This window comes from Ovis canadensis, chromosome 2 (assembly GCF_042477335.2).
Source record: "Ovis canadensis isolate MfBH-ARS-UI-01 breed Bighorn chromosome 2, ARS-UI_OviCan_v2, whole genome shotgun sequence".
Classification (NCBI taxonomy): Eukaryota; Metazoa; Chordata; class Mammalia; order Artiodactyla; family Bovidae; genus Ovis; species Ovis canadensis.
Window position 1 is genome coordinate 200906169 of NC_091246.1, and position 24365 is coordinate 200930533.

Here is a 24365-nt window from a genome sequence, read left to right on the forward strand (position 1 = left end):
CCTTGACTAGACGGACCTTTGTTGGCAAAGTAATGTCCCTGCTATTGAATATGCTATCTAGGTTGATCATAACTTTCCTTCCAAGGAGAAAGCATCTTTTAATTGCTTAGTTGTAATCACCATCTGCAATGATTTTGGAGCCCCAAAAATAAAGTCTGACACTGTTTCCACTGTTTCCCAGTCTATTAATACATAAATTAATTCAAATATGATTCTCTGAGTTTAGTTAAATACGGCTGACAAAATTCTGTTAAATATGCACATCATTTCTGAGTATATATTCCAATGAGTCTTTTTTTTAGCCTTTTCCTATCAAAATATTTTCACATATTCTGTTGTAAATTCAGTAACTTAATGATTAAGTTGCTGTTCGTTTTAATTATTCTACATGAAGTGTTTAGAAAATATCATATTTTTTCTTTCTGTAGAAATCTTTTTCATCTTTCTAGTGTAATCTGTAAATAGGTGTAGATATTTTTCTCTTATCTTCAGTATATATTTCAGAATACAATAACATTAATTATCTTTCTGCTGCTGCTGCTTCTGTGAAATGGCTTCAGTCTTGTCCGACTCTGTGTGACCCCATATATGGCAGCCCACCAGGCTCTCCCGTCTCTGGGATTCTCCAGGCAAGAACACGGGAGTGGGTTGCCATTTCCTTCTCCAAGCATGAAAGTGAAAAGTGAAAGTGAAAGTGAAGTCCCGTCCGACTCTTAGCGACCCCATGGACTGCCGCCCACCAGGCTCCTCCCTCCATGGAATTTTCCAGGCAAGAGTACTGCAGTGGGATTGCATTATCTTCTCCGAATTATCTTTCTAATATTATTTAATTATAATCAGAAGAATCAGCCGTCTTATCAGTTGGTTACTTTGCTATTTAAGTATCATATATAGCATCAACATTTTAGGTGGAATCTTAAATTTCATTGAACACAACAAAGCATAAAAACATATATTAGAAAGGTTGATGTTTAAAACATTGAAAAATATGCAATTCATATGTGTCTTCTGATCATTTTACAAATAAGAAACCAAACCAGGTAAAACAATAGTCATTTTAAATTAAATTTAAGTGTTATATTCTGCCCATGATTGCATCCTCTAATAAATTGTGATGTCATTTATCTATTATTTACCATATTATCTTGACTAACTAATATGGGCCAGGCTATTTTTAAGTATTGAGTGCACATCACTGTAAAAAACAGAAAGAACACACCTGTTCTCATAGCATTTTTTTTTCTTTTTTTTTTTTTTCGCAGAATGACAGTGTCACCATAAGAAAAGTATGCAAAGTGATAATGTTACAGGAAGAAAAAACAAAAATCCTAAATTACATTAAAAGCCACAAAAGTATAGCAATGAAAAAAGCTAGCTCAAATAATCAGATATCCTCTGTTGATTAATGACCATTAATAACAAGAATGAGAAGAAATTTTATGCAAGCCTTTTTCCTCATTGGTTTCAGAAATATGCCTTTTCCTTTCTTGGTTTTATTGTATTTAACGAGGAGACTAAACTCTGCTGGTTCCACTTGGGACCAGTGAAAAGAAAGGATTGTTAGGTGAATGGAGGATGGAAGGATGAGAAATCAAGAGTATTCTCTTTGTGGCTGGCATCTTCAGGAGATGTTCTATGCTCTGTGACTCTAGTTTCCAATAGAGAAACCATTTCTACAGAGTTCTAGCTCTCTCTAAGTAGCCTCTCATATACCTGTGATACCTCAGCACCTAAAACGTCCTGGCTTCTTGTGTTAGGTTAGCCTTCTTTCTCCCTTTATTCCTTGACCCTTATCATTGTTCAATTGCTAAGTCTTGTCTGATTCTTTTGTGACCCCATGAACTGCAGCACACCAAGCTTCCCTGTCTTTCACTATCTCCCTGAATTTGCTCCAACTCCTGTCCATTGAGTCAGCTTAGCCCTATTAGTCACTATCTCTTTGCTTGTATAAAAGTGTCTTAGTCATTCCCTTGTCACCTATTCCACCTCTCATTACCAATTTCTTATATTGATCTTCTTATTTTAAATTTCTAATGTTTTTTTTTTCTCTTTTTCTGATTCAATCTAAAGTTATATTAGTTAAAATACTGATACTTATGAAAACTTGGAGAGTAAAAGCAATGCATAATTTTTTCTATTGTTAGAGTTTTAACACTTTGCTTCATTTTGTTTTAAAATGTAAATAAGAATTTCTCATTTCTTTTCAAATGTCTTTGGTAATAGTAAAGGTTACTTGCTACCACAGAATGCTAGCCATATTACAATAAACCGGTGTAAATGGGTTAGTGAAATTTTCATTAAACAGAATCTTGTGGCTGAAATGCCAAGAACTTCTTTCAAACAGAAACACTATTTTATACCATTATGAATACAATGAAAAACTTAAAGCATGAGGTCACATTCTAAATAGTTTTATAAGTGTTTTATGGTACAAATTCTATCTGGACCCCCTTATTGATTCATTGTTTACAATTTTGGCATTCAGTATATTTTTGTCTTTGTGACAAAAGGAATAATGGGAAAGATAAGTGAGGTAATGGATAAGTGATTCCAAAATGAATTGTATGCTGTATATTTGTCAGTTTTAAATCTACAGGAAGTGCAATTGTTATGAGTACTTTTTATCTTGCTTAGTTTTCCTAATTTTGTTTTTTGCCTTGTAAAACTAAACTCTCTTATTTTATAATTAATATAGTCTCTAACCACATATTCTCAGTAATTAGCCATATTGAAATATTAATTAATGAAAATAGAAAAATATGGAAATAAGCATTATATTCACCAACTGTGTGACAAGAAAGGAAGGAAGTTAATTAGGACAAAGGATGGATTGTTTAATATAAAACAGTTAAATATGAAATAGGTGATTGTTTTATCAGTAAGGTTATAGCATCAATGTTTACTGGCCCATACGTGACTGGTAGGAATGCAAATGTAAATGAAGGATACTTAGGCAGCATCTAGTGACTTTATATGGTTACATTTTTGTTTTATTTTGTAGGCTTTCTTCTAAAAATTAATTCTAAAAACATCTTAAGATATGATAAGCTAATTAATTGTAGTACTATTAGCAAAGACGAGAAGTGAACCAAAATGTTCACGAATAATAGACTAGTCAACAAACAACAAGGAATCCTCAAGAATGAGTGCTATAAAAAGGAAATGCTCTTCTTTTACATACTGCTTCTTTTACATACTGCTGTATATATCTTTTACATACTGCTTTGTCAGTGGCTTTTAACTGGTAGTAATTTTTCACATGTCCAAGACATCTCTGAAAACATTTTTGATTATTACAACTTGGGGTTCCTACTGACATTGGTTGATTAGAGGCAAGGGATGTTATTCATCATCTCACCATGTACAAAACAGCCTCTCAAAGCAAAGAAGTATACAGTACCAAATGTCAGTAGTGCTGAAGTTGAAAAATTATTTATTATGGCATTAACCCTGGAATAAAAATTTTAAGTGAAAAATATCATGGGAGAGAGTAATGAGAATAGCATGTATTGCATGTAGATAATATACACTTTGAAAGTAATAAGGGGCTGAAGCAAAAGTTGTATTGTTTATGGATATAAATGTCTATGTAGAAAAAAAATAAACTGAAAACAAATTAAAAAATGCAATTTATAAATAAAAAAAGAAATTAAAGGTTGAGTTGGAGGGAGGGAATAGGATGCAAAAATAGGTACAAATCTAGAATTCTCTGAATAGTACTTTATTTCATTTATGTGTGTAAAAAGAACAATCCCCTAAAAATTGAAATAAAAATTCAAGATTGAGTGGTTGTATTACATGTTAGATTTTGCTTATCAGAAATAATTTATCTAAGAAAAGTGTATCTGATGGATTAGGAGGAAATAGAGAAACCAGTGGGTACAATTATCAAGGAGAGTGTATTTGCTGCTATTGTCATTTCTATAAAGATTAAATCCAAATGAAGGCACTATAGACAGAGCTTGATGCTATTAAGTGGATTGGGGAATTTGATAGAGATAAGATTCAGAGAAACAGAGAATATAGTTAAGTAAGTAACTTTGGAAAGGAAGGAGGAGAAATTATGCTTCCCCTTCATGTTACAATGGAGACAAAGAATAAACACAAAAAGTCATATTGAGGTGGAAAGTTTAGGAACTGAGTAATCATCCCTGTGAGAAAAACCATATTTTTTTAAAAATAACTTATAGCAAGTGAGGAAATGGGAGCTGAAATTTGAAGTTGAGAAATGTGAAATGTATGTGGATGCAAGGATATTTTATAAGTAAGATGGAAAAAAAAAGAATATTCAAATTCTAGACATTTTTTAAGTAAACAAGAAAATCTGAAACTGAATTTCTGGAAACCAATGTATACTACTTAAACTGAAAAAAAAAAAAAAGAAATGTGGAACTAATAATATACTAATTTGCCTTATTTCCCACATTGTTCCAGTTATGTTTTGAATATCAACCTCTCTCTATTTCTTTCTATTTTATTAGAAAACATTGTATCCAATATATACTTAGATGAGACACAAACTCAAAAGCAAATCAAATATACATTTATATAGTATGATATATCAAACATAAAATATAATATTTATTTATTGGGGAGAAAAAATGACCATGTGTTATGGCATTTATACAAGTATTTCTCATAAATAGCAAAATCACAAAAGAGTTCACAGTAACACCTCCCTGTTTTGTTAGTTCTCCTTATTTGTTAAGGTGCAAGTTAATAGGAATAACTGAGTATTTGAAAAATTTCCCAGAAATTTATTTTTTTAAAGTAAGATGTACAGTTAATCTTATGTTGTTTTCAGTTGTTGTTGCTGTTCATCACAGTCTGATAATGATGATATTTGCAAGAAAACACTGAATTAAAAGTTGTAATTTTGCCACTAGATCACTAGATGGTATATGGCTTCTTTAAGGAAATTTGAATTAGGAAATGTGTACAACAATAACTTTAGTATTCAATAATAATGCTAATTTTTTCATTGAATTGTTTTGTTTCTCCCCAAATTTGTATATTATTACTACAAATAGTTTCAACAAATATTATTAAATCATCTATTGTTATATAGTAAAATAACTTTTTAAGATATTTAATTAAATGTTAAAACATACTATTCTGGTTTATAATTTTTAGTATAGTTCCAGGTCAATCTTAATATATGATTAATAAAAAATATGCTAAGATATTTATAAAAACATAAATTTTACATTTACAAGTTCTTCAAATATTATAAGATATATTTAGATTAATATTGAAAATTGATGTCTGATCTGATGTTGTACTTTTAATAATAAGCATTCTCCAGGGTAAATAATTTCAGATCATAAGTTTCTCACCATTTGACACTTTATTGAACTGTGTTCATTAATCTTTTAGCCTACTAAGAAAGGCTTTTAGTAAAATATTAAGGAAGTTGGATAATTAGTAATATCTGGGGCTTTCAAAACTGAAAATAGTTATAAAGCTAAGTATTTGTGAAATGTATTAAATGTATGCTGCTGTTGCTGCTGCTAAGTCACTTCAGTTGTGTCCGACTCTGTGAGACCCCATAGGTGGCAGCCCACCAGGCTCCCTCGTCCCTGAGATTCTCCAGGCAAGAACACTGGAGTCGGTTGCCATTTCCTTCTCCAATGCATGAAAGTGAAAAGTGAAAGTGAAGTCTCTCAGTCGTGTCCGACTCTTAGCGACCCCATGGACTGAGGCCCACCAGGCTCCTCTGTCCATGGGATTTTCCAGGCAAGAATGCTGGAGTGGGGTGCCATTGCCTTCTCCGATTAAATGCATAACAAACTATAAAACATTAAGTGAATTAGCTCAATCAAATTTTAAAGTATTCTTTAAAATGTCTTTATAGAGGTAGAACATTTATGTTCTTATTCAGCAGCTACTGTGTGGATGTGAGTCATTTATGTAGATACTTTTTACAGTAAAATTGTAGAAAATGCCTTTGATACTCAAAGAAAAAAGGATTTTATATCTAAGGAAATGTAGACTACAAATTATGATATTAAAAAGTAGTTAATTTTAAAAGAAAATATGGTATTGGTATTATTTTTTTAATGGATTAAAATTTTTTTTCTCATTAATCAACATAACTTTCTGTGGATTTCAGCCCATATGGCTGAAATTTTTCCAGTTCCACTATTTTTACAGCAGACAAAATGAAGTAAACGTGCTAGGTATAGCACAACGTAGAAGACTATAAAGGTAGACTGTAAAGGAGAACAGCCTACGGACTTTAGGATTTAAGTAATGTCATGGGGTTGAATATCTTAGTTTCTACATACACTTAGCATGGTTCGGCAAAAGCTTCCAATCCAGATTTGCAAAAAGGTAGAGACAAAAGGAGCTTCAAAAGAAGACAGTTCTTCTTAATCACAAGACTCAGAAAATGGTGTCCTAACAACAAAAACTCTTGTCAATATGTAAGACCGCTGCATATGAATGAGCTCCATTCTAATAGCAAGTTATTAAGTCCAATTTGTTGTAAGGTTGACAAAGTTAATCTATGTACCCAACTAGCAAGTTTTTTCTAAATTTCTTCAAGAAATTTAGAGATACCACAGGAACATTTCATGCAAATAGAGACACAACAAAGGACAGAAATGGTATGGACCTAACAGAAGCCGAAGATATTAAGAAGAGGTGGCAAGAATACACAGATTTATACAAAAAAACGATCTTAATGACTTGGCTAACCACAATGGTGTGATCACTCTCTTAAAGCCAGACATCCTAGAATGCAAATCAAGTGGGGTTTAGGAAGCATCACTAAGAAAAAAATAGTGGAGGTGATGGAATTCCAGCTGATTTATTTCAAATCCTAAAATGTGATACTGTGAAAGTGCTGCACTCAATATGCCAGCAAATGTGGAATACTCAGCAGTGGCCATAGGACTGGAAAATGTTAGTTTTCATTCCAATCCCAAAGAGGGACAATGCCAAACAATGTTCAAAATACCAAATAATTGCACTTATTTCACAAGCTAGCAAAGGGATGCTCAAAAGTCTTCAAAATATGCTTCAAAACTATGTTAACAGAAATTCCACAAGTCCAAGCTATATTTAGAAAAGGCAGAAGGACCAGAGATCAAATTGCCAAATCTGTTGGATCATAGAAAAAGCTAGAAAATTCCAGGAAAAAAAAATCTACTTCTGTTTCATTGACTACACTAAAGCCTTCGACTGTGTAGATCACAGCAAACTATGGAAAATTCTTAAAGAGATGGGAATATCAAAGCACCTTATCTGCCTCCAGAGAAACCTGTATGCAGGTCATGAAGCAACAGTTAAAACCAGACATGGAAGAACAGACTGATTCCAAACTGGGAAAGGAGTACATCAAGGCTGTATATTGTCACCCTGCTTATGTAACTTATAGGCAGAGTACATCATGTGAAATGCCAGCATGGATGAATTACAAGCTGGAATCAGGGTTGCTTGGAAAAATATCAGTAACCTCAGATATGCAGTGACACCACTTTTATGGCAGAAAGTGAAGAATTAATTAAAAAGCCTCTTTTTGAAGGTGAAGGAGGAGAGTGAAAAAGCTGGCTCAAAACTCAACATTAAAAAAACCAAGATCATAGCATCTGGTCCCATCACTTCATGGTGCATAGATGAGAAAAAAATGAAAACAGTGACAGATTTTATTTTCTCAGGCTCCAAAATCAATGCAAATGGTGACTGCCACCTTGAAATTAAAAGATACTTTCTCCTTGGAAGAAAAGTCATGACAAACCTAAAAGGCATATTAAAAAGCAGAGACATCACTTTGCCTACAAAGGTGCATATAGTCAAAGCTATTGCTTTTCCAGTAGTCATGTACAGATGTGAGAGTTTGTGCATAAAGAAGACTGGGCACTGAAGAACTGAGACTTTCAAACTGTTGTGCTGGAAAAGACTCTTGAATGTCCCTTGGACAGCAAGGAGATCAAACCAGTCAACCCTAAAGGAAATCAACTCTGAATATTCATTGGAAGGACTGATGCTAAAGCTCCAATACTTTAACCACCTGATGCAAAAAGAGGACTCATTGGAAAATACCAATGCTAGGAAAGATTGAGGGCAGGAGGAGAAAGGGACAATAGAGGATGTGATATTTTGATGGCATCATCAACTCAATGGACATGAGTTTGAGCAAACTCCAGTAGTTGGCAAAGGACAGGGAAGCCTAGCATGCTGTAGTCCATAGGGTTGCAAAGAGTGGGACCAAACTGAGTCTCCCACATCGCAAGCAATTCTTTACCAGCTGAGCTACAGAGAAGCCTAAAAATACTGGAGTAGGTAGCCTATTCCTTTTCCAGAGGATCTCCCCTACCCAGGAATTGAGCCGGGGTTGCCTGCATTGCAAGCGGATTCTTTACCAACTGAGCTATGAGGGAATCCTGTAATAATTAAAAAGTATAATAGTAATTAATACACAAGGGGCTTCCCTTGTGTCTCAGATGGTAAAGAATCTGCCTGCAATGTGGGTGAACTGGGTTCAATCCCTGGCTTGGGAAAATCCCCTGGAAAAGGGAAAGGCTACCCACTTCAGTATTCTGTCCTGGAGAATTCCATGGATTGTACAGTCCACAGGGTCACAAAGAGTTGGACAGAATTGAGTGACTTCACTTTTCACACTTTTTTTCACAGTACCTTGAAAAGTATAGTAGTATTAATACAGTACATACCAGGACTGGCAGCAAAAAAACAGGCAAGAATAACTGAGTGGAGGAGGGAGAAGGGTAGGAGGTGGTAGAGCTGAAAGATCATCAATAGGAGAGAGGGAAAGCTACAGTTTCACTCATGCATGAGGTTGATGGAACACATGTTTGCATCTTTCTGTTCAATTCAGTTGCTCAGTCATGTCCAACCATTTGCAACCTCACGAACTGAAGCACATCAGCCTTCCCTGTCCATCACCAACCCCCAGAGCTTTCTCAAACTCATGTCCACTGAGTTGGTGATGCCACGCAACCATCTCATTTTCTGTCATCCCCTTCTTCTGCCTTCAATATTTCCAACATCAGGGTCTTTTCTAAGGGTCAGTTTTTCGCATCAGATGGCCAAAGTATTGGAGCTTCAGCTTCAGCATCAGTCCTTCCAATGAACATTCAGGACTGATTTCCTTTAGGATTGACTGGCTTGATCTTCTTGTGGTCAAAGGGACTCTCAAGAGTCTTATCCAACACCACAGTTCAAAAGCATCAATTCTTTGGCTCTCAGCTTCCTTTATGGTCCAGTTCTCACATCCATACATGACTACTGGAAAAACCATAGCTTTGACTATATGCACCATTGTTGTCAAAGTGATGTCTCTGCTTTTTAATATGCTGTCTAGGCTTGTCATAGCTTTTCTTCCAAGGAGCAAGCATCATTTAATTTAATGGCTGCAGTCACGATCTGCAGTGATTTTGGAGTGCAACAATATGAAATCTGTCACTGTTTCCATTGTTTCCTCATCTAGATGCCATGAAGTGATGGGACTGAATGCCAAGATCTTAGTTTCTTGAATATTAAGGTTGCATCTTTGAATATTTGCACTTTGAAGCTTCCTATGTATGGGACTTACTGGACTTTCCCTACTCCAATAAAGCACCAGTAAGATAACCAACCCTCCTCGCCCAGTGGATTCAGTGAGGCTGAGAGGGTAAGTAAATTTTTATCCCAACTTGATGGCTAATGAATCAGATGGCCTTACAGATATACTCTCATACTATGTTATCAGTGGGGCCAAGCAGGAAGCTTATCTTCTTCTATCCTCTCCATGCAGAAACCGACAATACTCCAGTTCCCCTGTCAAACATAATGTCAGGGACTTCCCTGGTGGTCCAGTGGTTAAGACTCCATGCTCTCAATGCAGGAGGCACAGGTTTGATCCCTGGGAAGTAAGATTCCACATGCTACACAGTGTGACCAAAAAACAAGGATAGAGTTAGTATTGTTGAAGACAGTTGATCTTCCAATACTTGCTTAGTTGAAGTAAGCAGTTCTTCAGATTCCTTTGCCAGGATAGTGCTGGTGGGGTCCACTGGAGATTTTAACCCCTGTGCAACCCATCCTCAATCTGGAAATAATAAAACTTAGTGGACCAGGATGATGAAGGGACAGGCACCACTCTACTTCACCAGTAACCCGCTGGTGTCAGAAGACTCCAGTGGGGAGCTGAGATTCCACATTCATTTGACATCAAAAAAGAATGAAATGTTGGGATGTGGGCTAGTTGGACTGCAGTTATATTCATGCCTTCCCTTAGTGTCAAAAGGGCTCAGTGGGACCTGGTAGAACTACCACCCCAATCCTGTAGTAACAAAGCATTGTGTACAGGTGGCAAATAAACACATGAAAGATATTTGTCATCACTTGCCATTAAAGAAACACAAGTTGAAACCACAATCAGTCATCACTACAAATGACGACCCTGTATGCAAGACAGGGAAAGAGACACAGATGTGTATAACGGACTTTTGGACTCAGAGGGAGAGGGAGAGGGTGGGATGATTTGGGAGAATGCCATTCTAACATGTATACTATCATGTGAATTGAATCGCCAGTCTATGTCTGACGCAGGATGCAGCATGCTTGGGGCTGGTGCATGGGGATGACCCAGAAAGATGTTATGGGGAGGGAGGTGGGAGGGGGGTTCATGTTTGGGAATGCATGTAAGAATTAAAGATTTTAAAATGTAAAAAATAAAAAACTAAAAAAAAAAAAAAAAACATATCTTGATGGTTAAGTGTTAAAAGTGTTGTCAACACCAAATTCTGGCAAGACTGAGGAAAACTGGATCACTCAAACATTGTTGGTATAGAAATGCAAAATATTACAGCTACTATGGAAAATAGTGTTAGAGTATCTTATAAAACTAAAAATGTACTTACCATAAAATCAAGTAATTGCACTCTGGGATATTTATTCCAAAGAAATGAAAGGTTATGCTCACACAAAATCCTGTACACAAATGTACATAGAAGCTTTATATGAAGTATACAAACTGGAAAAAATCTAAATGTCCTTCAGTTGGGTGAGTAAATCTACTAGATTGTACAATCTAGATTTTGAACAATCTATCATACATCTCTAACATAAGAAACAATTCAGGAATAAAAACTGTTTCTACAAGATATAGTTTGAATGGATCCAAAAAGAAATATCCTGAGTGAAGACAGAACCTCAAAAATTTGCCTTATATGTGATTCCGCTCATGTCCACTTCTTAAAAATAACAAGATTGTAAAGACAAAGAAAACATTAGTGATTACTGAAGATTAGGGAGGGAGGGCAGAAGTGATGTGGCTGTGACTGTGAAAGGACAACACAAACCATATTTGGAATTATTCTGTGTGTTGACTGTGATGGTGGTCACACAAATACTTATGTGTTAAAACTGCATAGAACTAAATACATATACACACAAAGGCGCTCACACATTTGCATGTAAAACTGATGGAATCTGAGTAAAGTCGATGGATCGTATCGACCTTAGTTTCTCAATTGTGGTGTTTTACTGTCCTAACGCAAGGCGTTACACTGGCGGCACTAAGAAAGAGATATATGGAATTTCTCTTGCAATTGTATTTCTTATAATAGCATACAAACACAGTAAAACAGAAACAAGAAAACTTGTGCTTGATTGTACATTTATTTTATAGATTTGAAATTAGATTTTTTCTTCTTTAGATTTAAATGGGGTATCCAGAATTTGTCAACTTCTAACTAACTTTCTACTACATTATTTTCCTTACTTGTGAAATGTGGGTAATAGTTATAATATATAGAGAGTTGTATCTCATAAATAGAACAGATACAAAGATACTAGTTATTATTGTTTTTTCTATATGCCAAGAGCTATGCATAGCATTTGGAGAAGGCAATGGAAACCCACTCCAGTACTCTTGCCTAGAAAATCCCATGGCCAGAGGAGCCTGGTAGGCTGCAGCCCATGGGGTCGCTAAGAGTCAGACATAGCTGAAGTGACTTAACAGCAATAGCAGCAGCATGCATAGCACTGGTTTTACAGAACATTAATGCTTTATATTTTGCATTACCACCATTCAGAATAATAACTAGTATGTAATAGACATCGAGTGTACATCCATAGGAAGCAAATGTAAGGAGGAAAACATGTTATTTCATTTTTCTTTTTTCCTTTTTGGAGTCTCCTAGAATAAATCCTTAGAGCCTCTGACTTAACCCCTTTAGATTAAGACTTTCTGTTAAATTACAAGATATATATTTTATTCTGTTGTTGAATACTATGGACTCATTTTAGTCCAATACTTAGAATTGTAGAAACATATATTCATGTGTGTATATTCTACAGCTGTATCTTTAGTATCGATTTATTAATTAAATCCTGTTTTATCTCTCAATATGTTATGCTTGATAGTTTTAAGATTGAACAATGACTTCTAAACTCTTTGTAAAGGCAACTTAATTTACACATCAATTCATTCTGAGCATCTAGTGAGTGTCAGGTGATTTAAAAAAATGCACTTACTGCAGTTGTCCCCAAATTGCTCTAAGATAAATACTACTATTTTCATTTGACAATTGAAAAATGTGATATACAGAACAGTATAATAATTAGTGCAATTTCCATACTAAAAAAAGAGGCTGGATAAAACCACTGGTATCCTGGTAAATTTTTAATAGCCATCTGCCTAGGGTGACAGTAGGGGTGGGGCTGGGAAAGATCCTTGATTTTATAGCACTTGCTGGCTGCCCTGCTGCAGATACTCTCATGACAGATTTCAGGCTATCTCACTGAATTGATACTTTCTGCTGCCTTCAGTGTAATAATTAAATTCTTCACAACTGGCCCTAACATAGAGTTATTTTGCTATGTAACTTTTAAGGTCATGAATAATTCCGAGTCTACAGTCTCATGATTTTTGCCTCGGAATATGGAGAGACTTACCACGTGATGAATTCTACTTTGTTTATTTTTAATACAACTGAATGCACTCGCAGTTGAAAATAAATTTGGATCGCTGTTGTATAAGTAGTTTAGAGAGTCGAATAAAACTTTTCAATTTTATTTTCCTTTTTATGTTGTGCTTAATTTTCAACATTAGGCTGGTTAAATATATGTTCTTTATGAAGAAAAGAGATCACTCAAAGATTCCAAGCAGCACTAGTGAAACAAGTGCACCAACGTTTTCAGTCAATCTTATTGTAGTAATTTAATATTTAGATCTTTCTGAATAGGCCTATAAAAGTTTGTTACCTATTAAGGTGTCTTCTTTCAAAATGATTGCCAAGGGCTATATAAAAGACATAAAACCAATGGGACATTTATTTATATTGAAAACAATCTCAGCTAAATAATTAACACCTGTTTCACACTCTGCAAACAAAGTTTGCCTATTTCTTTTATGACATTTAAAAATCACAGATAGTTATAGGAATTTGTAAATAAGAATAAAATTTTGCTTGAGGAGAGCTTAATATTTTTTTTCAACTAAGGAAACTTTTTTGGAGTAGTGATACAGTATTTCCATAACACAACTGTGGTTTTCTGTCAACATTGTATGGAAATAAGAGAAAGAAAGACGAAGTAAATGTGGCAAAATTGTGAACCTAGATGAAGAATTCTTGGGTTGCCGTTATATTTGCAACTTTCCTATGTTTAATTTTTTCAAAGTACAGTTCCCTTGCAAATGGAATAGAAATGATGTTACAACATGCTTCTGCTGTTTGTTTGGCCCTAACTCTAGCCTACTGTAATGTGTTGGTAGTAAGTTAAGGTCAGGCATGAGATAGGCAAAACTAAAGATATTTGGGCATAGCTAATCTGGCAATTTATTCACACAATTCAGAGGAGAAGTTTCTGGGTCAGACACACAAGTACTTTATCAGTGTAAAATGTGTGATAAATTGGGGAATTAATATGGAATTGAAAAAAACTAATGAATCCAGGCAAAGCTAGTTGTTAACTAGACCAGAGAGAACTAGGTTCCTCATAGAGCAAGTAGAAACCTTTGGAAGGACCTCAGGGGGTTCAGGAGCTCTCACTTCCAGTCATTACACTACCCCCATGCCTAGTTGCAATTTTTTTTTTTTTTTTTTACTTGGGGATGTATTTTTAGAATGTAAGAGTGATTAACTTCTCTAAACATCAATTTCCACATCAGATAAATAAGAATAGCAATACTTAGTTAAATGAATTCTGGGAAAATCGAAAGAAATTTTATTCTCAGGATATACCAGAGACTGTAGGCTCCTAGAAGAGAACATGTTACATTGAGATAATCTCTGAAAGTCTCAGCATTGCATATGGGGAAAACCCAATAAGATTTAGGTTTCCAAATCCCTTAAATATAAAATAGTTTCAAAAGGATGTTTTATACTTTAGAATCTGAACTATAGTTTTATGTTGCTTAAATTTTTATTTCTTGTTTTTATTCTTGGAAAAGTTCAGAAGCAAAATCATGAAGTTTAAAAAAAGTCAAAATGTTTATGGAAGATTTAGGGGAAATCATCATGTCTCTAACCTTTAAAGATTTATTTTCAATATGAGATGATAGACAAATGATCTATCAGCATAAGTGCAAGGACTTCTATTTTTATAATATTACTGTTTAAAATACTTTACATATTCAATTCAGATATTAATATAGCTTGAATATATTAACTTTTCTCCTGGGCTTATTGTACTAAACAGTTGCCAACTTGGAAAACAAAAAGTAAAGCAAGCACTTATAATAATCTATATTCTACAAAGTAAGCAGTAAGATTTATTTTTAATCAGTATTTTATCAAATCCTTAATTCATGATTGCCCTTATAGGTTATATTTTACTAAAAATAGTATGTTTATAAAATTTTTTATACTTTCTTTTCTTTCTCTGGTCATTATTCATACTAGATTTATCACAGCTTAAGAGTCTTCAGTTAGAAAGACTCCTCTAAACATTTCTCTATAACAGGATAACTGGGAATAGAAGAAAATAGAAGAATAAAAATAAAGTAATAATACATTTTATTATTTTATAATTATAATTATTTTCTGATAGACTTGTTGATTCCTGAGGGCTTTATAAAAGTTTTGTTTACTACAAACATAGAATAGACTTGAAGAAAATAGGAAGAAAAAAATGTTTTTTTTTTTTTTCCAGAAAACTGTAGTTTAGAAAAAGAATTCCTACAGAGTATATTTATTGAAACTTTCAAGACATTTCAAAAACATGACTAGCTTAAATATTCTGAGGGGGCTTCCCTGGTGGCACTGGGGGTAAAGACCTGCCTGCCAATGCAGAAGAGACATAAGCGATCTGGGTTTGATCCCTGGCTTCAGAAGATCCCCTGGCAGAGGGCATGTCATCCCACCCCAGTATTCTTGCTTGGAGAATCACATGGACAGGAGAGCCTGGTGGGTTACAGTCCATAGGGTCATAAAGAGTCGGACACGACTAAAGCAACTTAGCATGCATGCATGCAAATATTCTGTGAAGTATCAAATTATTGAACAGTTTTAATTTGTTTTAATTTTGTAGGCAATCAATGTGTGAACACTGCATTTTCTAGAGAAAAAGTTGTTTAAAAGTAATTAAGAATGTATTGTATTAAATGGAAATCAAAATTAATAAAACAAAGACAATGACATATGTTGTAAGATGTCAAAATTGAATGAGATAAAGAAGTATGGAAGTCCAATTTTGAAGTGGGTTAGAGAAAGTCATTTAAAAAAAAAAAAAAAGCTTTTAACCCTCCATGCGAGATTGTTGACAAGTCCCAAACAGATATGAAAATCTTGGGAGAGTAGGGAAGAGATACTGGTTTTGCTTTTATCATGCTTTGTTTGTGCAACTGTGGTCAGGATTTTCACACTGGCTAGGGTTGAGTTATTTGAACTTTATGTCAGTGGAGCATGGAAATTTCTTATTGGTTTGCCTAGATGTGAAGCAAGAGGAAAGCTAGAGGGAAGGTTCTATAACTTGTCAGCAAACATCAAATACAAAATTGTCAGGAGTCAGGTTAGGCATTACTGACAAACTGGAGGCATGGGCCCAAACCCCTCTCCTCATCTCGCAAGCACAGTCCTGGGATGAAGGAGTTAGGCCTTTTGATTTTGACTTGTTCTTTCCTTTCTTCAGTTGAGTTGGCTGGAAAGAATGTTAAGGTGCTTAAGGGAAGCATGAGAAAGGACAAAGCTTTCTACAGTTGTGCCCAGAAAATAATCTATAAAATAACCATTGACATTTGTGCAAGGATCTTTACAAAGAATGTCCCAGGATGAGCATGTAGGCTGCAGCTTGAGGCCATGGGAAGGATTATTATCTGAGACCTGTTTGTGAGGGGAATGTCTATGCCAAAGGAAGTTTGCTGAGTTTAAGATTTAGGATTAATTAAGAATAGCTAGATCTCTATTCGTTTCCAAGGCAAACCATTCAATATCACAGTTATCCAAGTCTATGCCCCAACCAGTAATGCTGAAGAAGCTAAAGTTGAACGGTTCCGTGAAGACCTACAAGACCTTTTAGAACTAACACCCAAAAAAAAAGATGTCCTTTTCATTATAGGGGACTGGAATGCAAAAGTAGGAAGTCATGAGACACCTGGAGTAACAGGCAAATTTGGCCTTGGAATGCAGAATGAAGCAGGGCAAAAACTAATAGAGTTTTGCCAAGAAAATGCACTGTTCATAGCAAACACCCTCTTCCAACAACACAAGAGAAGACTCTACACATGGACATCACCAGATGGTCAACACTGAAATCAGATTGATTATATTCTTTGCAGCCAAAGATAGAGAAGCTCTATACAGCCAACAAAAACAAGACCAGAAGCTGACTATGGCTCAGATCATAAACTTCTTATTGCCAAATTCAGACTTAAATTGAAGAAAGTAGGGAAAACCACTAGACCATTCTGGTATGACCTAAATCAAATTCCTTATGATAATACAGAGAAAATGAGAAATGGATTTAAGGGCCTAGATCTCAAAGATAGAGTGCTTGATGTATAGAATGAGGTTTGTGACATTGTAGAGAAGACAGAGATCAAGACCATCCCCATGGAAAGAAATGCCAAAAAGCAAAATGGCTGTCTGGAGAGGCCTTACAAATAGCTGTGAAAAGAAGAGAGGTGAAAAACAAAGGAGAAAAGGAAAGATATAAGCATCTGAATGCAGAGTTCCAAAGAATATCAAGAAGAGATAAGAAAGCCTTTTTCAGCGATCAATGCAAAGAAATAGAGGAAAACAACAGAATGGGAAAGACTAGAGATCTCTTCAAGAAAATTAGAGATACCAAGGAAACATTTCATGCAAAGATGGGCTCAATAAAGGACAGAAATGGTATGTACCTAACAGAAGCAGAAGATATTAAGAAGAGGTGGCAAGAATACACAGAAGAACTGTACAAAAAAGATCTTCACGACCAAGATAATCACAATGGTGTGATCACTCATCTAGAGCCAGACATCCTGGCATGTGAAGTCAAGTGGGCCTTACAAAGCATCACTACGAACAAAGCTAGTGGAGGTGATGGCATTCCAGTGGAGCTGTTTCAAATCCTGAAAGATGATGCTGTGAAAGTGCTGCACTCAATATGCCAGCAAATTTGGAAAACTCAGCAGTGGCCACAGGACTGGAAAAGGTCAGTTTTCATTCCAATCCCAAAGGAAGGCAATGCCAAAGGATGCTCAAACTACCACACAATTGCACTCATCTCACATGCTAGTAAAGAATGCTCAAAATTCTCCAAGCCAGGCTTCAGCAATACGTGAGCCATGAACTTTCTGATGTTCAAGCTGGTTTTAGAAAAGGCAGAGGAACCAGAGATCAAATTGCAAACACCTGCTGGATCATAGAAAAAGCAAGAGAGTCCAGAAAAACAGCTATTTCTGCTTTATTGACTATGCCAAAGCCTTTGACTCTGTGGATCACAATAAACTGTGGAAAATTCTTCAAGAGATGGGAATACCAGACCACCTGACCTGCCTCTGGTGGCTCATACAGTAAAGCGTCCGCCTGTAATGAGGGAGACCCAGGTTCAATCCCTGGGTCGGGAAGATCCCCTGGAAAAGGAAATGGCAACCTACTCCAGTATTCTTGCCTGGAGAATTCCATGGATTGAGGAGCCGGGTAGGCTACAGTCCATGGTGTCGCAAAGAGTCAGACACGACTCAGTGACTTCTCTTTTTGACCTGCCTCTTGAGAAACCTATATGCAGGTCAGGAAGCAACAGTTAGAACTGGACATGGAACAACAGATTGGTTCCAAATAGGAAAAGGAGTACGTCAAGGCTGTATATTGTCACCTTGCTTATTTAACTTCTATGCAGAGTACACCATGAGAAACGCTGGACTAGAAGAAATACAAGTTGGAATCAAGATTGCCGGGAGAAATATCAACAACCTCAGATATGCAGATGACACCACCCTCATGGCAGAAAGTGAAGAGGAACTACAAAACCTCTTGATGAAAGTGAAAGAGGAGAGTGAAAAAGTTGGCTTAAAGCTCAACATTCAGAAAACGAAGATCATGGCATCCGTCCCATCACTTCATGGGAAATAGATGGGGAAACAGTGGAAACAGTGTGAGACTTTATTTTGGGAGGCTCCATAATCACTGCAAGGTGACTGCAGCCATGAAATTAAAAGGCGCTACTCCTTAGAAGAAAAGTTATGACCAACCTCGATTGCACATTCAAAAGCAGAGAGATTACTTTGCCAACAAATGTCCATCTAGTCAAGGCTATGGGTTTTCCAGTAGTCATGTATGGATGTGAGATTTGGACTATGAAGAAGGCTGAGCACTGAAGAATTGATGTTTTTGAACTGTGATGTTGGACAAGACTCTTGAGAGTCCCTTGGACTGCAAGGAGATCCAACCAGTCCATTCTGAAGGAGATCAACCCTGGGATTTATTTGGAAGGAATGATGCTAAGGCTGAAACTCCAGTACTTTGGCCACCTCATGCAAAGAGTTGAGTCACTGGAAAAGACTCTGATGCTGGGCGGGATTGGGGGCAGGAGGAGAAGGGGACGACCAAAGATGAGATGGCTGGATGGCATCACTAACTCAATGGACGTGAGTCTGAGTGAACCCCGGGAGTTGGTGATGGACAGGGAGGCCTGGCGTGCTGCTATTCATGTGGTCACAAGAGTTGGATATGACTGAGTGACTGTACTAAAGAATAGCTAGAAGCCTTTTTAGGAGATAATGATCTTAAGATGCTAGGGGCAAACAGGATTTAGAAAGATAATAAATAAACTGAGGAATGTAGCATGAGTTATAATGTAGTCACAAGTTAAGTACAGTAAATCTGAGTGGGGGAAACTAAAAACATCAAACCTGTGACCTAATGCTTTTGTCAAAGTATAAAAGAGTACCTGAAGCTTGAAATAATCATGTATTCCTGTACTTTGAGTCATAGGCTACATCATTGTCTGCCAGATGTACATCATTGTCTGTCCCGTACTGAATCAGAGACTACATCATCATCGCCGACCCCCTTCATCTCTTCAGGTTGAATCCCTGGCTGCTGGAGCTGGACTCAAGCATAAAATCAAACTTTTTATTAAAATCTATCTTTGATAATTAGACTGATGACTAAAATGGAACATGTCTAATTAAATTGAACTTGTTTAAATAAGCCTTACTGCTCTTGTATTTATACTTATATGCAGAGTACATCATGCAAAATTCTGGATCATCAATACTGAAATAATATTGATTATGTCTTTTACAGCCAAAGATAGAAAAGCTCTATACAATCAGCAAAATCAAGACCTGGAGCTGATTGTGGCCCAGATCATGAACTCCTTATTGCAAAATTCAGGCTTAAAATGAAGAGAGTAGGGAATAGCACTAGGTCATTCAGGTATGACCAAAATGGAATCCCTTATGATTATACAGTAGAGGGGACGAATAAACAGAGTGCCTGAAGAAGTATGGATGAAGGTTTATATATTGCACCAGAAGCAGTGACCAAAACCATTCAAAAGAAAAAGGAATGCAAGAAGGCAAAGTGTTTGTCTGAGGAGACTTTACAAATAGCTGAGTAAAGAAGAGAAGCTAAAGGAAAATGAAAAAGAAAAAGATATACCCAACTAAATGTTGAGTTCCAAAGAACAGAAAAAATAGATAAGAAAGCCTCCTTAAATAAACAGTACAGAGAAACAGTGAAAAAAATATAATGGGAAAGATGAGAAATCTCTTTTAAAAAACGGGAAATATAAAAGGAAATTTTCGTGGTATGATGGGCATGATAAAGAAGAGAAACTGTTAAGGATCTAACAGAAGGAGAAGATGCTAAGAAGTGGCAAGAACACACAGAAGCAAGAAACAAGAAAGGTCTTAATGACTCAGATAACCACAGTCAGGCAGAGCTTGACATTCTGGAGTATGAAGTTAAGTGGGCCTCAGGAAGTTTTACTATAAACAAAGATGCTGTATATCTGAGATATTTCATATCTTAAATATATCAGCCAATTTGGAAAACTCAGCAATAGCACAGGACTGGAAAATGTCAGCTTTCATTCCAATCCCCAAGAAGGACAATGCCAAGAATGTTCAAACTATCATACAGTAGTGCTTATTTCATATGCAATCAAGGTTATGCTCAAAATCCTTCAAGCTAGGCTTCAGCAGTACATGAGCTGACAACTTAAAGGTGTACAATCTGGATTTAGAAAAGTCAAAGGAACCAGAAATCAAATTGTCAACATCTGTTGGATCATAAAAAAGCAAGGGGATTCCAGAAAAACATCTACTTCTGCTTCATTGACTACACTAAAGCCTTTGGCTGGATCACAATAAACTGTGGAAAAATCTTAGAGAGATGAAACTACTAGACCACCTTACCTGTATCATGAGTAACTTATGTGGTGGTCAAGAGACAATACTTAAAACTGGACATGGAACAACAGAGTTGTTCCAAATTGGGACAGGAGTATGACAAAGCAATATATTATCACCCTGCTTATTTAACTTATATGCAGAGTACATCATGTGAAATTCTGGGCTGGATGCATAAAAAACTAGAATCAAGATTGCTGGGAGAGATATCAATAATCTCAGATATGCAAATGACACCACCCTTACAACAGAAAGGGAAGAGGAACTAAAGAGTCTCCTGATGAAGGTGTAAGAGGAGAGTGAGAGAGTTGGACTGAAACTCAACATTTAAAAAACTAAGGTCATGGCATCCAGTCCCATCACTTCCTAATAAATAGATGGGGAAACAATGGAAACAGTGACAGATTTTATTTTCTTGGGCTCCAAAATCACTGCAGATGGTGACTGTGTCCATGAAATTAAAAGATACTTGCTCCTTGGAAGGAAAGCTAGGACCAACCTAGACAGCATATTAAAAAGCAGAGACTTAATTTGCCAGCAAAGTTTCATCTATTCAATGCTATGGTTTTTCTAGTCGTCATGTATGAATTTGAGAGTTGGACCATAAAAAAAGCTGAACACTGAAGAATTGATGCTTTTGAATTGTGGGTTGGAGAAGACTCTTGAGAGTTCCTTGGACTGCAAGGAGATCCAACCAGTCCGTCTTCAAGGAAATTAGTCATGAATATCCTTTGGAAGTACTGATGCTAAAGCTGAAACTGCAATACTTTGACCACCTGATGCAAAGAACTGACTGTTTAGAAAAGATTCTGATGCTGGGAAAGATTAAAGGCAGGAGGAGAAGGGGACGACAGAGGATGAATTGGTTGGATGGCATCACTGACTCAATGGAATTGAGTTTGAGCAAGGTTCGGGAGTTGGTAATGGTCAGGGAAGCCTGGCATGCTTCAGTCCATGGGGTTGCAAAGAGTCGGACATGACTGAGAGACTGAACTGAACTGAACTGAACTGAATGGTGACCTCTAAGTGGGGGGTGGGAGTGGGAGTGTGTGGGGGGGGAATGCTCCAAGACTGCTGCTGTCAGTGCCCCTATTCTTGTTGTGAGGCCCTGTTGACCTACCCTTCACAGGACATCCTCCAGCACCACCAGTTAGTTTTGTATCTGTCTCCTATGGGGTCACTGCTCCTTTCTTCTCAGTCCTGGTATGCACAAAATTTTGTTTGTGCCCTTCAAGTCTGGAGTATCTGTTTGCCCTAGTCCTATGGAAGTCCTCTATTCAAATCCTGCTAGCATTTAAAGTTAGATTACCTGTGGATTCCCAATCCCTTTATCAGATTCCCAGGCTGGTAAGCCTGACATGTGGCTCAGAACTTCACAAGACTGGAAGAACTTCTTTGGCATTATTGTTCTACAGTTTGGGGGTCACCTACCCAGCAGAAAGGAGATTTGATTTTAACGTGAAAACACTTCTCCTACTGTCTTGCTGTGGCTTCTTCTTTGTCTTTGAACATGGGGAATATTTCTTTGGTGGGTTCCAGCCTCTTCCTGTCAATGGGTGTTTAACAATTAGTTACAATTGCATGCTCTCATAGGAGGTGATGATCGCACATCCTTCTACTCCACCATCTTCAGCTGGAAGTCTCTAAATACTGTTTTTCTATAGCCAGTCATAATTATTATATTATATCTAATATTCTTCATGGAGATATATTGTATAGCTCCAGGTTGCATCTATTGTATTTTAAATAAGTGTATCTTTGCCTCTATAAGTGTAATTTAAATAAGTTAATGTAGATTATTCAAAAGCAGAGACATTACTTTGCCAACTAAGGTCCATCTAGTCAAGGCTATGGTTTTTCCTGTGGTCATGTATGGATGTGAGAGTTGGACTGTGAAGAAGGCTGAGCACCGAAGAATTGATGCTTTTGAACTGTGGTGTTGGAGAAGACTCTTGAGAGTCCCTTGGACTGCAAGGAGATCCAACCAGTCCATTCTGAAGGAGATCAACCCTGGGATTTCTTTAGAAGGAATGATGCTAAAGCTGAAACTCCAGTGCTTTGGGCACCTCATGCAAAGAGTTGACTCATTGGAAAAGACTCTGATGCTGGGAGGAACTGGGGGCAGGAGGAGAAGGGGATGACCGAGGATGAGATGGCTGGATGGCATCACGGACTTCATGGACGTGAGTCTGAGTGAACTCTGGGAGATGGTGATGGACAGGGAGGCTTGGCATGCTGCTATTCATGGGGTCGCAAAGAGTCGGACACGACTGAGCGACTGAACTGAACTGAATGTAGATTATTTAAAGCAAATACTAGTCATGATAGATTTACATTTTTTGATATAACAGCTTATACAAATATAAATGATAGAATATTTGTTCCACAAAGGGACTATAAACATACTGATGGATGGAAATAAGCTACCAATTTCTTCCTTATATAAGTTTCTTTCAGACTTTTACAGTTAAATATTTCAACCAAAAAATCTAGGCATTTGTATCTCTTTAGAGATATCCTTGTAGAGAAGGGGAAAAATTGAATATGTATACTTAGTATTCATAGTTCTATTTTAGATTAAATTTTATTTGTTTTTAATAACTTAACTAGATACTTTTAGATGGCCTTTCCCAGAATATTCTGATTTTCTTTTTTTTTTACATTCTACTACTTCACCTATTGAGATTTTCATTATTCAGAATGAGTGTGGTCAGCATCTTCTAATTGTGTTTCTGACATTTGATTAAAAAAACAAATTTAATGAATATTAAAAATTTGTTTATCTTAGGAGAAAGAGGAGCATATAGTGAAATTAATATTCCACCTTTTATATTTTCAACAAAATTAAATTGAAAAATTTCCTTCACATTTATTTGCATAAGAAAGTAGTATTGTATATGTTAACAACATTTTTAAATAGTGTGAGATTTTTCAATCATTTTGAACATATTAGTTGTGTTTTAAAATAGAAGGAAAAATGTGTACTATCTTATGTAAATTCTAACTAAATAGTTATCTAAAATTAGTTTTTAATGTTTTATATTCAAAACTAGATTGTATTAAAATTTAAAGATTAGTCTTGACTGTAATTACTTTTATTTTATATGAAGGATTATTAATCCTTTTTGTTAACAGAAATGTACTGCATTTTTTTTAATTTTTAAAATAAACCAATTTTCAATTTCTATAGTATACCTAGATATACTATACTGTCTAAAAAGAAGCTTTAAAGACACTGAATATAATTGGAACTATAAACAATTATTTTTTCCTTTTGTTGAAGCCAGAATTTTTACATCCCTTAAATATTATTAACAACTTGATAGATATAAATGACTACTATATCTCTATGATTAATAATTAAGATACACTAATTGATTAATTTATACATATATGTATTCAATTTAATTGTACATATATATGTACATAAATTTGTAAATATAAGCTATATACTATATATACATTTTTTACTTTTCTCATGAGTTTTCATACTCTGTACTTCTCTGTGATCTCTCTGTGTATTTCATAACTGTAAGTAAATTTTGAAGTCGGAGAAAAAAATCCCTGTATGTAGTAA